The 17,187-nt window shown below is 39.8% G+C and overlaps 1 pseudogene; it reads right to left on the bottom strand.

The window, feature by feature from the left end:
- Positions 1-810: 810 nt before the first annotated feature.
- Positions 811-1,123, bottom strand: LOC130021752 (60S ribosomal protein L35a-like; annotated as a pseudogene).
- Positions 1,124-17,187: the final 16,064 nt, after the last annotated feature.

Here is a 17,187-nt window from a genome sequence, read left to right as displayed (position 1 = left end):
CCTCCAGTGGTAATTGCAAAACACCTGAGCATACTTAAGTCAATGGACCTGGGCAGATGCCACAGGCAAACCCTTCACTTTGTGGGACTCCCCCTCTCTCTCCTCCTTTGGTTTGGGGGCCCATTTATTGGTGCTCAGAGCTTACTTTCGTTGTGTAATATCGGGAGTTTTACTCCTGGCAGTGCTCTGAGGACCATGCAGTGCTGGGGACTGAACCCAGGCCTCTGTCCAGCAAAGGGTCTCCAGTCTTTTGAAACATCTTCCCAGCCCCAGAATTCACCTTCTTACCCATTTACCTCGGGTTTTATCATTCAGCTACATGGCTCTGAAAAAGTGCTGGTGTCAATCTCAGCCGATGTCATATGTAGTTAGCAAAGTTGAAGTTTTGTTGCCTTCAGGTCAAAATTTTAAAAAAAGAAAAATTTAAAACCAGAAGTTCTAATCTTGTAGAACCCAATAAAGAATATTTAAATTTCATTTTAAGAAATTAATTCTTGGTCTGAGCAATAGTACGATGGTTACAGCATTTGCCTTGCACACAGCAGACCCAGGTTCCATCGTTGGTATCCTATATGGTCCCCCAAGCACTCCCAGGAGTTATTCACAGCAGGAGTAACCCCTGAACATCACTGAGTGTAACCCAAAAACAAACAGAAATTAATCATTAAAATTATTTGTCCTGGCAAGTATAAAACTCACAGAGAAAGCTCACCCAATTACTGGGTGTTGCCATTGTCGTGAGCCTGAAGACTGACAAGTCAGGCAGAATTTCTTTTTTCTTTTTAATCTACACTTTAGTTTTCAGCAAGTTCAACTCCTTGAGGGGTGTAGTACCACAAGGATTCTGTGACCAATCACCTTAGCAGGAAGTTTGCTTCAGAATTTGACTCCAATGATGCCATTGTTTCCATGGGTAAAAATTACCTTTCACCAGATCACTCTGGTTTTGTTGGGCTTGTCAAAGGGAGTCACTGTGTTCTATTTTGTTTTGTATATGTAAACACATCTCCTGTCCAAATATAAACACCTTCAATTTTTAGAAGAGATGTGTGTTCCCTCTGGTTCCAGAGATCCTGCTTATAGCCAGAAAAAAAATGGGTTTGGACCACAGTTTTCCAACCATTTCTGTCATTTAATTAGTCCAGGCCTCAACAAGTATCCAAGATGGCAGAAAGAGGTCAGGCAGAATTTCTGTTTTAGTCAGGAAGCAGAATTTCTTCTTCTTTTCCTGCTTTCAACTGATTGGATGAAACCCACTCAGATTATGAAGACCTAAGTCTCCTTTACTTAGAATCAACTGATTGTAAATGTTAATCAGTTATTTACAGCAACATCTGGGCTACTATTTTATCAAACGACTGATCACAATAACCCAGCCAAGCTGAGAGAAAAAAAAATTAGCCATTACAATCTATTATTGTCCATTATGCTGGGATAATGACCCGTAAATGCAGAAGAGTGAGCTCATCAAAGATAGTAAGACAAAATTATCAGACACTTTCCTCTTCTTTCTTCCTGTTCCACTTCGAAGGATCACGGGATGGAGAAGACAGAAGGGTAAGCAGAGAGTAAACACTCTTCACGAGTTTCATTGTAGGAAAATTTCCCTAGTCTGATAACTGAAAGCTTGGAACCAAATCCAAGACTGAAGTCTAAAAATCACCATGATTGAATTCTAATTACTAAACTGATCCTAGGTTAGGAGACAAGAAACTTCTAAAATCAGATGAAGATTACCTTGAGGCATAAATACACAGTGTGGGAGAAGAAGAATTAATAGAGCAGAGTGGTAGCGAAATCATAAGGGAATGTCCTATGTTGAGACTTTTGAAGCGTTTGATTGTGTGTATGTGCAAAGTACAGATCTTTACTAGGCCCCATGGGGAAAACGATGTCAGAGGGAGACACAGACGTGTTTTAATAGCAGGCATGGCATGGACCTTTCAGACAGATCATATGGGAAAGAGAGAGCCATAGACAAATGTGGGTCCCTCCAAACATTCAGGGCACAGACTGTGAGGTATCACATATGGGTTGGGATCTGACTCTGGCTCTTTAACTTCATCATCCCTAAGGTTTCCCCCACAAAATAGTATAAGTAATATTTTGTAGGTTGTCCGTGGTGGGGTAAATTGTGACATCTTGTGAGTATTCTGAAAAATGTAGTTAGAGTATTAACCACCAGCATCCAGATCAGAAACAACATTGAGATCGAGAGAAGTTTATCACTTTTCCCAGGATCACGCCGGTTCTTTATAGGCAGAATTGTGCTATTCTCACTATATCGTCCTACCTCCCACTAAGTATGGATCTCATTCTGGAACCCTCGCCAATAACAGGAAATTGTTACTGCTGCCGAAAGTGGCTACATTTGCAGTAAGTTTGAATCATAATAAAAATCACGGATCTCAAGTATATAGTATCTGGAATAAAAGTACAATAGACATGAGCAACAGAAGAATGGAAGAAGGTAAAAAATCTAGTCAATGAGCTCAAAGAGAAAGTAGTGGAAAGCATCTTTTTAAAAAATTAATAAATAATGGATTGAAATGGTTTTGTTTATTAAAAATTTGGGAAAACTCCTAGTAAACCCATTAGGGTCTGAGCTTCTGTTTTGGTGGTTATTTTTTATTATCACTTAATTTTCTTAGTAATAATTGGTATGTTCAGGTGCTTATTTCCTCTTGATTCAGTCCTAGAAGAGTATAAGAATCTAAGTATTTAGCCATTTCTTCTAGGTTGTCCAACTTCATGGTTCTCTGAGCAGTACTTGGAGTGGTCCCTGAGCAGAGCAAGGAGTAATAGCTAAGATGCTGCCAGGAGTGTACCAAAAACAGACAAAAAAGCTACATTTGTCAATTACTTAGTCTCTAGACATATTAACTTTAGAAATGCTGTAGCTTCAAATTATTGATGAGGGTCCAGTCCATTTACATTACTTTATTGTAGCCTAGGGCCACTCCACATTCACCCTAGGTCCTTGTCCTAAATTCCTATTGGGAAAGGACATCAAAAAAGTCATTCCAAATCCCCTAGCTGCGCAGTTCCACACAGTAAAACATAAAATCAGACAGACCTTCAAGCTCCAGGACAAAAGAACCCGGAGTTGCAGGCTTGTATCAACCAAAGAGGTTTCTTGCTAACCCACACTAGGGGCCAGAGATAATGGGGAAGCATAGGAACTCTCATGCAGAAAGGAGGTCAAAATTTGGGGAAAGGCCCAAATACACAAAAACTCAACTCTCCCTGACGAAGAATTCAAAGTGACAATGGCTAACCTATTCAACAAATTGAATAAAGCAATAGAAAAGAGATTCAACCCAAAATTATGAGAAAACAGTAACCAGGATTCACTGAACTGCAGTGGAACAGAAAACTAAAAGACACAATAGAGGAAACCAGCAACTTGTTGACACAGGGATGCTCCAGCATGCTCAAGGACACAATGCAATAAGGTATAGAAGGCGGAAATTTAAAATATAAATAAATAAAAAATAAAACAGTGAAACAAAGAAAAACGAGCAAAGCTATAGTAATCAAAACTGCTTGGGGCAGAGCAACAGTGTAGGGGATAGAACACTTGTCTTGCACACAGCCAATCTGGACTAATTTCTGACACCACATATGGTTCCTTTTCCAGAGCCAGGAGTAAGCCCTTAACACAGCTGTATGTGGCCAATATAACAAAAAAAAAAAAACCTAAGCATGAAACCAAAGAACCTATTTGACTTTCCGTTCCACTTAAATGAAACAAGCGAACACACAAGGAAATAGCACTGTAATGGGCTCTTTTCTCCTGCTTTGTTTATAGATACTCAGAGTTTATTATAAAAAGCAGCTTAACTCATTATTGCCTTAATTCTCCCCATCATAAAATGCCTGGCATTTATATAATTAAGAAACTCATTAAATTGTCCAAAAGAGAAGCACCACCTTCCCCATAACTAAATTCTCTTGCTAACCCTGGAATATAGAAAGAAAATGATACTTATTTTTGTCCTTGCTGGAAATACTCTTGAGAATGAGGTATAATAAGTTGTCCAGAGAAAGAAAAGAAGAGCAGTCCAAGGAAATACTCTCAGGAATAAATGGGATCATTGAATTCTAACAGGGTGAGCAGTTCTGTTTGCCTAGAATTTGATATCCTAAAGAATAAAGTATTGGAAAATAAAATGAAGGATGAGGAAGAGTCACTGTTTAAAAGACCACCTGTGCCACACTAGGAGTATTGCCTTGGGCAATGGCATAATTTTGCAATTGATAAGACATGTGTTCCAATTTATTTCTATATAATTTGCTCTGAAAAGAGAGAGGAAGATAAGCTAGAATGAGACTGATGAGAAATGGTAGAGCAAGAACAATAGGAAAGAGAGAAACAACAAAATTGCTTGATTTCAACATGTGACCCTCCCTAACATGAATGTATTCTTCTGCCTCAGAAATTCTTAAACTTGGTAGAAACTTTTCAATGTAGCCTACTAAAAATGCAGTAATAGATAAGAACAGACTATCTGGAATGGATCTTTTAAATAAGCACTCCTAGAGATGGTGTATGAGAAAGTAAAGTTTCGAGAATAATTGTACCTTTTGAAAGCCACTGCTGTGTTCCGTTTTCCATAGTCTTTCCCTATTATTCCAGTCTAGACCGAACTTACCCAGAACTGGCCTTTCCTAACACTCCACTTATTAAACTTTAATGTACAGATCTTGTTAAAATGTAGATTGCATTCTGAGAAAAACTCCTGGGTGATGCAAATAGGTTCATATTTTGCTCTTGAAGGACAAAGTTCACAATATTGTATGTGACCTATGTGATATAGTTGGTACCACATTACAATGATGGTTTTTTTTTGGTTATTTATTATGAGTCTTGCCTCTAATTTTACCGTAAGTTCCCAAACAGAGACTACGTTTTGAATGCCTTTGGGAACCCTTCACGTCACCAAGGACTAGATATACAGCTGGTGCTTTTAAAACGTAATTGAATAATTCAAAGGTAAGTAGCTATAAACTACTAGACTTCATCTTGGAAATAAATGGAAACCAGGACTTATTCTTAATTATTATTTTTCCTGATAGGTCAAAAATACAACCATAGGGGCTAGAGAGATTGAACAGAAGGCAAGGCACTTTCCTTGCAGGGGGCCGACCTAGGTTTGATTCCCAACAACCATATGATCCGCTGAGCTTCTCCAGTAGTGATCACTGAGCACAGAGCCAGGACTAAGCCCTGAGCATAGCTGGGTGTGGCCCCCAAATGAATTTAAAAATAAAATCAATCACGCCCCATCAGGCTTTCAAATAGTCAGTTATTTTTACACCTAAGGATAGTAGAGATAAAGGCCAGGAGGGTGGCCCCACTGCTTGGAAGCTTATCTCATGTGCTGAGGGAGAAGGCAAGTGGGATGGAGAAGGGACCACTAAGTGAATGATGGCTGGAGGGATCACTAGGATGGTAGATGTGTGCGGAAAGTAGACGATGGACCAAATATAATGGCTGTTTAGTGCCTATATTGCAAACCATAACACCCAAAAGGAGAGAGATAGTAAGCAGGAACATGTCTGCCACAGAGGCAGGGGGTGGAAAGGGTTGAGGGTGGCAGGAGGGACACTGGGAACTTTGGTGTTGGAGAATGGGCACTAGTGGAAGGATGGGTACTCGAACATTGTTTGATTGAAACATAATCGTGAAAATTTGTAAGTCTGTAATGGTGATTCATTAAATTTTGTGGTGGTTCAATGGTGGTTCATTAAAACTTAAAAAATAAATGAACAAATAAATAGAAGTTGGTTATTTTTTTTTTTTGAGTAAGTGATTTGTATAGTTGGGTGGAGTCTGCTAAATCCAAAACAACAAAGACTTTAACGACTTTGTAAATAACAATATATGGATGTAGCTTCTTGACCATAGGGGAAATATATAGACAAGTCAGACAGAGGAGACACATTTTCATCATCAAAGAGGATGCCATTCAATCATAGTACCAATATCGTAACATGGTATGTTATTTCATATTATATGTTATAACCAGAAAACAGAGAGAATTAGCAAGGACCATTCTGAGTCTTTACTTCAAACCAAATGACCTCCATACATCAAAAGGAGAAAAAAATGTAAAATAACATGTTCTACATATGTTAAAATTCTAAATACATGAAGACCTAGATTCTATTGTAAAACATTTTAAATGGCTACCTGTATATGAAAGAAGGCAATTCAATGTCTCTAGAAATTACATATTTCTAATATAACAACATACAGCTAAACAAGGTATGTTAAAACATTGCCTCTAGTAAAAACATTATTTAATTTTAGAAACTGTTTATAGGATTTCGTAAGGAAATTAATCCACTACACTTTGTTTCATAATATCAATTTTGCTATTAGGATTTAAAACAACAGTTTTTCTAGGGATATACATTTTTACATGGCATAAGGTCATTTGTATATATTATAACATGACCATAACTGTGATAATTGTTCTTCTGTGAGAAATTTCTGTAGGAAAGTAATCCTTCCTACAGACATTAAAAGATTATAACGTATGTGTGTGATTATGTGAGAGTGTGTGTGAGGGAGACAGACTAATTCACTAATGATGCAAAGCCCATTAGGTCAGTTGGAGACCCTAAGGGGTTAGTGATTTGTCATGAAAAGCTCATGTACAGGGACTGGAAAGTAGAGGACAAAGGGAAACTTAAAAGCTAGAATTTTTCCTGCCTTTTATGTGAGAAGCCTAAATGGATGACATAAAAAATATGAATTCAATCATTACTCAAAGTTTGTAAAATTCAGATATATATATTGCTCGAGCGGGCCCAGTAACGTCTCCATTGGAGACCTTGTTGTTACTGTGTCTGGCATATCGAATACTCCCGGTAGCTTGCCGGGCTCTCCGAGAGGGGCGGAGGAATCGAACTCGGGTCGGCCATGTTGGCCGCTTGTAAGGCAAACGCCCTACCCGCTGTGCTATCGCTCCAGATATATATATATATATATATATATATATATATATATATACATATACATGTAAATATACATATATCTGAATTTTAAAAACTGTCTCTATATATACCATCTGTAGTTTTCCAGATATCTACTATATTTCAGATATCTACTATACTTCCAGACCACTGTATCACTGCATCACTGTCATCCTGTTGTTCATCGATTGCCTCGAGCAGGCCCCGGTAATGTCTCCATCATCCTAGCCCTGAGATTTTAGGAAGTGCCACATTCGAGGCTCTTTCAGGGTCAGGAGAATGAGGAGACCCATCATTGTTACTGGTTTTTGGCATATTGAATATGTCGTGGGGAGTTTGCCAGACTCTGCCATGTGGGCAAGATACTTTTGGTAGCCTGCCATGTTCTCCAGAATAAGAACTAGATAATAAGATGTCTTCCGGGAGCTGGGTTTTATAGTCTCTGGGTCTTGGCCATTGATGGAATTACACAGCACCGGGGGCAGTTGGTGGGTGTAATGCCTATATACTGGAAGATGGGGGATCTGGGTGGAGGATGCCCCAGTCCCAATCTGGGAAGGCTTGGAGATCTATGCCCCGGGTCCTGCACACCTGGGTTCCTCTGCCGGTTCCTTCATGCGTGAGGCTCTTTCTGAATGTGTGGAGAATGGTCTTAAGCATGGCTGTGGCTGGAACCGGAGGTCTTCAGCTTCTGGGTCTCTGCTCGGGGTAGGGAGGGAAACTATTTCCAGATATTTACTGTATTTCTGGGCTGGAGGGATAGCACAGTGGTAGGGCGTTTGCCTTGCACACAGCCAGCCCAGCCGAGCCAGTTCGATTCCTCCACCCCTCTCGGAGACCCCGGCAAGCTACCAAGAGTATCTCACCTGCACGGCAAAGCCTGGCAAGCTACCTGTGATGTATTCAACATGCCAAATACAGTAACAAGTCTCAAAATGGAGACGTTACTGGGCCCGCTCGGGCAAATCGATCAACAACAGGAGGACAGTGCTACAGTGCTACTATATTTCCAGATATCTACTATATCAGTGTTACATGCAGAAATAATAGAGAATTAAAGGCAGATCAGTCACCAAATCTCATCTAATAATGCCCTTCTGGTGCACTATATATAATAGGGAAGCTGATAGAAAAATCTTTTCACCAATTATTTTGTCACCAAAAAGTGCACCAAAAGGTAAAAGAAAAGTTGTATATGTAAAGTTATTCTTTTTTCTGTTTTTTTTTTGCCAAGCTGGGGGAGGGCATTGGATACACACCCAGCTATGTTTAGGGACTACTCCTGGCTCTGTGCTCTGGGATCACTCTTGGCTGTGCTTGAGAGACCATATACAGTGCCAGCAATAGAAGCCGACTTGGCTGCAGACAAGTGCCTTAACCTCTGTACCATCTCTCTCTAGCCAACATTCATCAGATGGATGTCTTTTATCTAACTCAGAAAGCTCAAAATTTTAATGTAATAAACATTTTATGATATCAGATTATGTTTATTTTATTTGAATAAATGACAGCGAGAGTGAAAACCTGGAAGGGAATTAAAGAGATTTTTCTGGAGAGATCATTTATATGCCTCTAGTCAGCTGGTTAAATTTAGTCACATACATTGCAGAACAGAAGCCAATCTTGTCTATGACGTTTGGATGAGCATGGCTTGCCCTGGGTTCAATTTTCAGTGCTCCCATCCATTCTCGGATGCCGTGTGAAGACAGGATGCAACAGTCAGTTCTGGCTACCATCAGCACAAATGTCATTCACTGAGCTGATTCTTGCCTACAGCCCTCTTGCCTCGTTTCCCCTGGCTAAACGAACGTGGTTCTTTCAGGACAATTCCTTTTCGCCTTCTTTCCAAGCGTGCCCACTTCTGACAGGCGTGCCCAGCTGTGGCAATGACCATATGGCGTGTCTCAACCCTACCCTCTGTCTTCGTCATTCCTGTCGCTCTTACTGTGCAGCCTGTACAATTTCCTCAGAGGACATTTATTTACAGACTCTTCCCTAAACTACCTTTCTCACAGAGGTATCAGGATTCCACTTCCATGGTTCTCATTCTCTGTGGCTTTCACACAGTCCCTGGGATACAGCTTGCTGACCATGACTCATGTGGCCTATTTCAGGGGAATTAATTCAAAATGTGTATTAATGCCATTATCTTTAATGGCCTCGCTTAAATTTTGTTCCATTATTCCTTATGTTGTGACATATATTTGATTTGCACTTCTAATTGTTTAATGCTCCTGGTTGTGATTCTGGTATATATTAGAACAAATTGCATCTTTTCTTCTATTTTAATGTAATTTTAAATATTTTAAAACTTTCCAGTTACTTTGGTATTTACCCTAACTGAAACATAAATATTCATTACAATACTTGAAAGAATTCAAAACTATACAAGGCTCCAGAAATAACCACAGTAAAGGATTTTCTAAAATAGTTTCCCACCCACCACCCAAGTCTTTCCAAACTTACTTTTGTTATGGTTGTGGTACTGGTGTCACACACTTGGTTGCAGTAGGCACTCAGGGACCTCTAATGAGGGCACAAATCCCACTGATGAGACACTCAAACCACAGCATCTGTTGAGTAATGCCCTGCTCCAGAGAACTGACCAACCAGGAAAAGGTAAAAAAAATAATTTTCATCTACCTGCCACCCTGGGCACTAAGTTCAGTCCTTCAAAGGAGATCTGGTTCAATTTCAGCAGTCAGGTGTTGCTATATACTACTCAGATCACATAAGAACCAGCAGGAGAAGCCAAAGCCCATGAGGAACTTTGCTTCACTCTCCTGTGAAGACCAAGTCGCTAAAATCACAACAGGGATGTCACATAGAGGACATGTCCCCATGTAGCCACCCAAGAAGGAAAAAAAATGAGCAATCCCTCTAGACATTTGTTGTACATCCCACTTCCTGCATGCTCTGTTTGGAAGTTGAAGTATTTGGGTCAGATGATAGTTACTCCTGGTAGATTTATCCCAACATGTTACTGCAGTAATAACTGAATCAGTTGTTTGAGGACAGACTGTCCTTTCAGCACCATTCTACTACTCAGTGGCTTTTTTCCAAGTCTAAAGGATGCCAAGCTCCTTCCCGCCTCAGATACTTCACACATGTTGTTTCTTCAGCCAAGGAAATTCTTTTATTTGTGCTTTGCAAAGACCTGATTTCTCCTGGTTTCACTGTCAGCCCTACTGAGACAATTCCCTATTTTTTGCTGTGTCCCAGATGCTCCTATTTGTCACTGTGTCCTGTTCTTTTTTCTTTCATGGCCTTTATTTAAACAAAATGCAATTTGATTACTGTTTTTAAAGAAATTTAAATCAAGTTTCATATAAATTTTCTATATAAAATACTGTACTTTCTTTTTAAGTTGTGTGAAGTAAATAACAATGGATTTTATTAAAGAACAGACATGGGTAGGCTACATGAATCTTCTTGGCCCATTCCGTCCACTTATTCCCCCAGAACCAGTATTTTCTTGTTCACTTTTTTGTCTACTTTATATAGTACTGGTAAATTAAAGTCCAAGTCTCTTACCATCATTTCAGTCAATCTCTCCTTCATATTGATCAGCTGAGTGGGATTACTGAGATCACTTAATCACTTAATAATTTAACTTCCCGTTAATCGTCGATTTGCTCGAGCGGGCGCCAGTAACGTCTCCATTTGTCCCTGTCGCGTGCTAGTGTAGCCCAATGGCATCTGTTGGCTCCGGGAACATGAAGGGCCTCAAACCGATCGTTCATGATCTTGACGAAGAAGTCTGACCATCTGGTAGGTGGACGGCTACGCGGTCTCTTGACATCCCGTGGAATCCAATCAGTAACAGCTCTAGTCCAGCGGTCGTCTTTAAATCTCATTACGTGACCAGCCCATCTGATTTTCGACACCTTGGCAAATAAGACAGCAGCGTCCCTGATTCTTGATCGTCGATGGATGTCAGAACTCCGGATTCTTTCTCTCATTTGAGTGAAACGTGATATTCCAAGCATAGCTCTTTCTATTCTTCTTTGGGAGACCTGAATAGCGTTCTCATCTTGTTTGGGTAGGGCCCAGGTCTCTGAGGCATATGTTAATTCAGGAAGAACAGTGGAATCAAAGAGATGTGCTCGGAGCCGGAGGTTCTTCGTCCTCTTAGCTATTTCTTCGACGTTCTTGAAGGCGTTCCAAGCCGCTCTCTTCCTCCTGCGCAGCTCAGGTGCCAGGTCATTTGTCATGTTGACCTCTCGACCTAGGTACACATAGCTGTTGCATTCAGAGATGGTCGTTTCATTGAGAGCGAATGGAGAGTCAGGAACGAGACTGTTTCTCATAAACATTGTCTTCGTAAGATTCAGCTGTAGTCCTACCTTTCCACACTCACGGTCAAAGTCGGCCAGCATTTGTGCCGCTTGGCTGTTGTTTGGTGTTATTAAAACAATGTCATCAGCAAAGCGGAGGTGGTGTAATTGCCGACCATCTATCTTTACTCTCATTCCTTCCCATTCCAGTCGTCGCATGATGTTCTCAAGGGTGGCACTGAAGAGTTTCGGTCAAATGGTATCACCCTGCCGCACCCCTCTCTTGACATCAACGATCACTTCTTTGTAGAATGGTGAGATCCTGGTAGTGAATCCGCAATACAGCTCACGGAGGATCCTGATGTATTGGGCTTGAATGCCCTGATTGGCTAGGGCTTCAATGACCGCTTCCGTCTCAACAGAATCAAAGGCCTTCTTTAAATCAATGAACGTTAAACAGAGCGGCATCCTGAACTCCCGAGAAACCTCAATGAGCTTGGTTATCGTGTGGATATGGTCGATGGTGCTGAATCCTTTGCGGAACCCTGCTTGCTCGCATGGTTGTCCTTCATTTAGTGTTCTGCCAATCCTATTTAGGATGACTCGAGTGAACAACTTGTAGATGACAGACAATAGGCAGATCGGGCGATAGTTGCCAATGTCATGGATGTCTCCCTTCTTGAACAGTAGTACGGTCCTGCTGGTTTTCCATTGGGACAGAACCTTGCATTCAGACAGGTAGCGAGTGAAGAGCCGAGCCAGCGTATTGATGAGTACTGACGGCAGGTTCTTCTTACTGAGATCAAGAAATATATTTTCATCATTTTTGTGGAAGTTATGTGTTAGCTCAACTTGTTTTATCTTTTATAAATTTATTTGATTTGGGGACCACACCCGGCTGTGCTCAGGGTACACTGTTGGCTCTGCATGCAGGGATCACTCCTGACCAGCTCAGAGGACCATGTGTGTTGTTAGTGATTGAAATCAGGGCATCTACATGCAACGATAAAGACTTACTGTACCAGACTGTCTCCCTGGCTCATCGTTTTTTTTTTATTAGTGAAACACCAGGAGGTACAGTTATATACTTACAAATTTTTGTGCTTGGGTTTCAGTTATACAATGATCAAGTACCCATCCCTCCACCAGCACCCATCCTCCACCACCACAGGTCCCAGCATCCCTCCCACCCTTCAACCCCTCCCATTCCATGTCTCTGTGGCAGGGCATTCCCCCTTGTTCTCTCTGTCTCTTCTTTTAAAGACAATTCTTTAATACTTCTTGCAAAACTGACTTCAAGGGTTGAACTCCCTAAACTGTTGCTTGTATTATTCTTTCAATCTGAATGATAGAGCTGTACACAGTATTTTTAGTGAGGTCTTTGTTTCATTGATGTACTGTTTTTCTTTTTTAAAAAAGATAATCATATTGCACTATTGTTTGCTGGCCCACAGCCAGTATCATTTTATTGATCTTCTGTGAATTCCTGTGTGTGAAAACTCCTTCTTTGATCTTACAAATTTTGATATTCTGTCTCCATATGCTGTTGTCATTCTGATTACAATGTGTATTGGATTTTTCCATTTCCCAGGGTTTATTTCTCCTGAGACCTTTCAGGTCTTCTAAATCTGGTTGCATATACTTCTCAGTTCTGGGAAATTCTTGTCCATGATTTTTTTGATAAGTGGTTCATCAAATTCACCTTTCTATTCCTAAAAAGCTCATGGCATTCTAAATGAAGGGTCTCATAAGGAGAAATACAAATACTAGATAATCTTGCTCAGATGTGGAGAATAAAGAAACAAAACAAGGGAAGAGACAATGGTCAATGGAAAAAAATTCTGATAGATTGCCAAGATAACTGAGAACTGATGCTTCCAAGGAAGGAGGTGGGGAGAAGGGACACAGGGACAGTGGTGGAAGGATATTGGTACTCTGGTGCATAGTGCAGTAGCATCATAGGCCATAAAAAGTAATAAAATTATAAAAAATAATAATACAATTATATACCACAATAGCTCAATAAAAAATTGATTAATAAAAAGAAAATAATAGCCAGAGAGATAATACAGTGGTTTAGGTCTTTTCTATACATTAGGCCAACTTCAATTCAAGTCCCAGCACCACATTGTCTTAAAACATCACAAGGTGCATCGCTGTGGACCCCCAGGTACTACCAGTTATGGCCCTGGAGACCTCCTGTCACCTACAGAGTTACTCTCGTGGTACGCAGCATTGTGAGTCCAGAACACTACAAATGGCTTCTGGACCTCCTGATCCCTGCTCTGCAACCCCCCTCCCCCACCAGCCAATAAATAATTTTAAATGCTTAGAAAGAAAAAATACATGGAGAAATCCATCTGGGTTTCTTTTTCAGTTCAGTAATTATCCATGTCATCCATGACACTTCATTACAAATCATTTCATTCTAAATGAAATGTAGCACATGGTATATTGTGTGAAGGACAGAATCAACAACAACAACAACAACAAAGAATAGATGGAACTCCTTTGGTAATAGTAAGCAGATAGATTAACTATTTTGTTTAATTTACTCATCACACCAACTGCATCAGATGTGTAGCATTCCACTTTATGGATGAGGAGCTGAGACTCTTCAAGATAATGTAACTTGCTCAAAAAGTCCTGCTCAAAAAGAACTCATGTTCTTTCTGAAGGACCACAGTGTATGAAATAAAAGAGATAAGAGTTCGTCAAAGACTATAAGATAAATAACAAGGACAGGCCAAGGTCTTTGGTTAAATTCAAGTCCTTCAGATGTTATTCTAGAAGAACTGTAGCACTGTAGCACTGTCCTCCCATTGTTCATTGATTTGCTCGAGGGGGCCCAGTAATGTCTCCATTGTGAGACTTGTTGTTACTGTGTTTGGCATATCGAATATGCCAGTGAGATACTCTCATTAGCTTGCTGGGGTCTCCGAGAGGGGCAGAGGAATCCAACCCGGCTCAGCTGGGCTGGCCGCATGCAAGGCAAATGCACTACTGCTGTGCTATTGCTCCAGCCAATAAGGTAAAAAAAATTACATCTCAAACTTTATAAATGACATTTGTGTGATTCTAAGACAGTTTTAAATGGTTTCACACCTGAATCAAGATGTGCTTTACAAATGATTCAATGTGCTAGTAATTTCCCTTCAAAGTTATAAATTTGGTGCTATTATAATCAAGAGATCAAAAAAAGTGTATTCTAACGGCTTCTGTGATGGTGCTAGGTAAGAAAAAAATCCATTATTTTTTCCCATCTGTTCCTAATCCTATTTAAATAAAATTACATACTCTGAGTACTTTTTAAAAAATCATCTTATTTAATCATCATCATAATACTATAGAATAGTACTTACATTAGCCCTCATTTTATAAATAGAGAAATTGACACTGAGAGAGGTTAATGGATGGGTCCAAAATCATAATGCTATTCAATGTCAAAACTGGGAATCCAACACAGGTCGACCTGGCCCAGAGCTCATGTTCTAGCTAATCACAATGACTCGCTGGTTCATGGTTGAACACAGTAACACCATCCTGATTCACAACAGGACACAGGGCAGTAGGGGTCCCATTTCCAATTCTCAGCTCACACAATAAGCACAATGCCACACGGTGAGCAAAGCAGAATCAAGTGTATACCTACCACTTCAGCAAAACTGCTCTCCAATCAGCAATGACAGAGCATCTGCCAACAAAAGCATCACCAGAAAACTCTGGTTTTCTATGGCAGAACTGGTCAAACTATCACTCAACAAAAAATAATAGCCATCATATCTCATGCTTGAGTCTTCAAACAGTATGTCTTCTATTGGCTCAGTCTTCCGCAATATATGACTATGCAAACAGAAGCCGGAAACTAAGGCTGTCTCTTATTACTAGTCTGAGGGGCTTCTACTAGTCTAATTTACCAGGGGAGGCACATATGCTGGTATTTCTCAACTATAATATAGGTTCCCATAATAAGCCTTACATGGGATACTCATTTCATTCATTTTAGGCTTCAGGAAGCCTAAAATGCCTTGGAGCTACGTATTTTATTACTTTTTCCATGAATATAGGAGGGCAAGGAAACCAAGACAAGGAAGCTAGTTTGAAATTCCTGACTCTGTTACCTGCAACTGGGTGATGTGTATGACCTTTAATGCTATCAAGAGAGCCACCAGTTCCTTGGTTATTCATCTGTTCCTTAGTTTTCTAGAAAATGTTGGCTAATACTGCATCCTACCTACAGTTTCACAGTTAACACAATATTAATAGATGTGATATGTAGAGTACAGTTATTGGCATAGAACATAATTTGGTAGTATAAATAAACATTTACATCTCCTAACCATTTCGTTTGATGGCCTATGTTTAGTATTTGCCAATCAAAGATGAAGTTGTCACTATAAATGTCCAAACTGTTTGGGGTAATTAGGACAGAAAAATGAACCAAATAATACTTATATTCACTTTTTCTAGTATCCAAATAGGGCAGACCAAATAAGTAAACTTCCTAGTATATTCAAATTTCTACGTGGATATATGACAACTCAAAATTTCTGAATGATATGCATTTGATAGTTATCTAGAGTACATATCAGAAATTTATAGACCTACAGAATTGTGAATGAATTAAGTACAAGAAAAAATATGATAAATTATATTGTAAAGAAAACAACAATGGAGGCTTGGTGAATGGCAAATTCACCAAGCTCATGAGCCAAGAGGCCATAAAAAATATCCAAACTGGTACTGAATGGAACTGGGAATCAAAGAACCATTATTCATATCTATTTATTATGCATTGAAATGAAGGTTGCTATTTCAAAATTTTCTATTTTTCAGTAAAAGCATAACTCTAAATTTCATTTGAAACCTCCTAATTTATAACAAGCACAATAACAATGAACATTATTTTTCAAACTATCTGCAGGCCAAAGACAATTATACCAATCATATCAATATGCTACTGTGTTTAACTACCACACGTGATCCAGGCAACTTCTGATATGGCAGCAACATTTTACGAGCAGTGGAGTTTGTCCTTCTCACTCATAAAAACTTGACTTTAAGCACTCCCTATTTCTACTGCTCTTTTAATTTTCATTGGCTTACGTATTCTTTCTATGTCCCAGCATAGTCTAGAAAGAAGCAAAAGCTTGGGTTCAGAAGTACCTCTTTCTTTCTTGTTTTTATTAGTGAAACACCATGAGATACAGTTGTAGACTTACAAACTTTCATGGTTGGGTTTCAGTTATACAGTGCTCAAGTACTCATCCCTCCACCAGTGCCCATTCTCCACCACCAATGGTTCTCTCTTTCCTTTAGGGTGTTGTGGTTCTCAATAGAGGTATTGAGTGGCCATCGTTTGGTCTATAGTCTACTTTCAGCACGCTTCTCACATCCCAAGTGAGTTCCTCTTTTTTTTCTATCACAAAACTGAGCTTGAGAGCAATTGACCCTAGGGAGTGTCTTCACCCTATCTTACACGTACATTAGAATGTGTCAAGAATGCTGACATGCCCCTAGCACAATCATTTCATATGCATGAGGAAGATTAATGCCTCCCTTTTCTTCAAATGACCAACAAAGTTTGTGGAAGATATATCAAACAAGTGTTCTCTAAGGTGAGAGCGAAGCATCACCTTACCGAGAGGGTGGGAACAAGAGCAAGAGAAGGAGCTAGGGTCAAGATGGCTGGCAAGAACAGCTCAGTGAGAGCTCTGATGGTCTGAACACAAAGATTACATGAAACAAACAAACAAACAAACAAACACAGCATCCTTTGGAGATTTTCACTGAGAAACTTCACTGAAGAACACAGTCATCACCTCAGGAGATTTGACACTAAAACTCAAAACTGCATATGAGTACATTACATTCCTGGAATCACTTCCTGTGGTAAGGGAGAGGCTGAAAGAGAGAGGCCAGCAGA

This window comes from Sorex fumeus, unplaced genomic scaffold, assembly GCF_029834395.1.
Source record: "Sorex fumeus unplaced genomic scaffold, SorFum_2.1 ptg000002l, whole genome shotgun sequence".
Lineage (NCBI taxonomy): Eukaryota > Metazoa > Chordata > Mammalia > Eulipotyphla > Soricidae > Sorex > Sorex fumeus.
The sequence above is the reverse complement of the archived record's forward strand: the minus strand, read 5'-3'. Positions and strand labels throughout refer to the sequence as shown.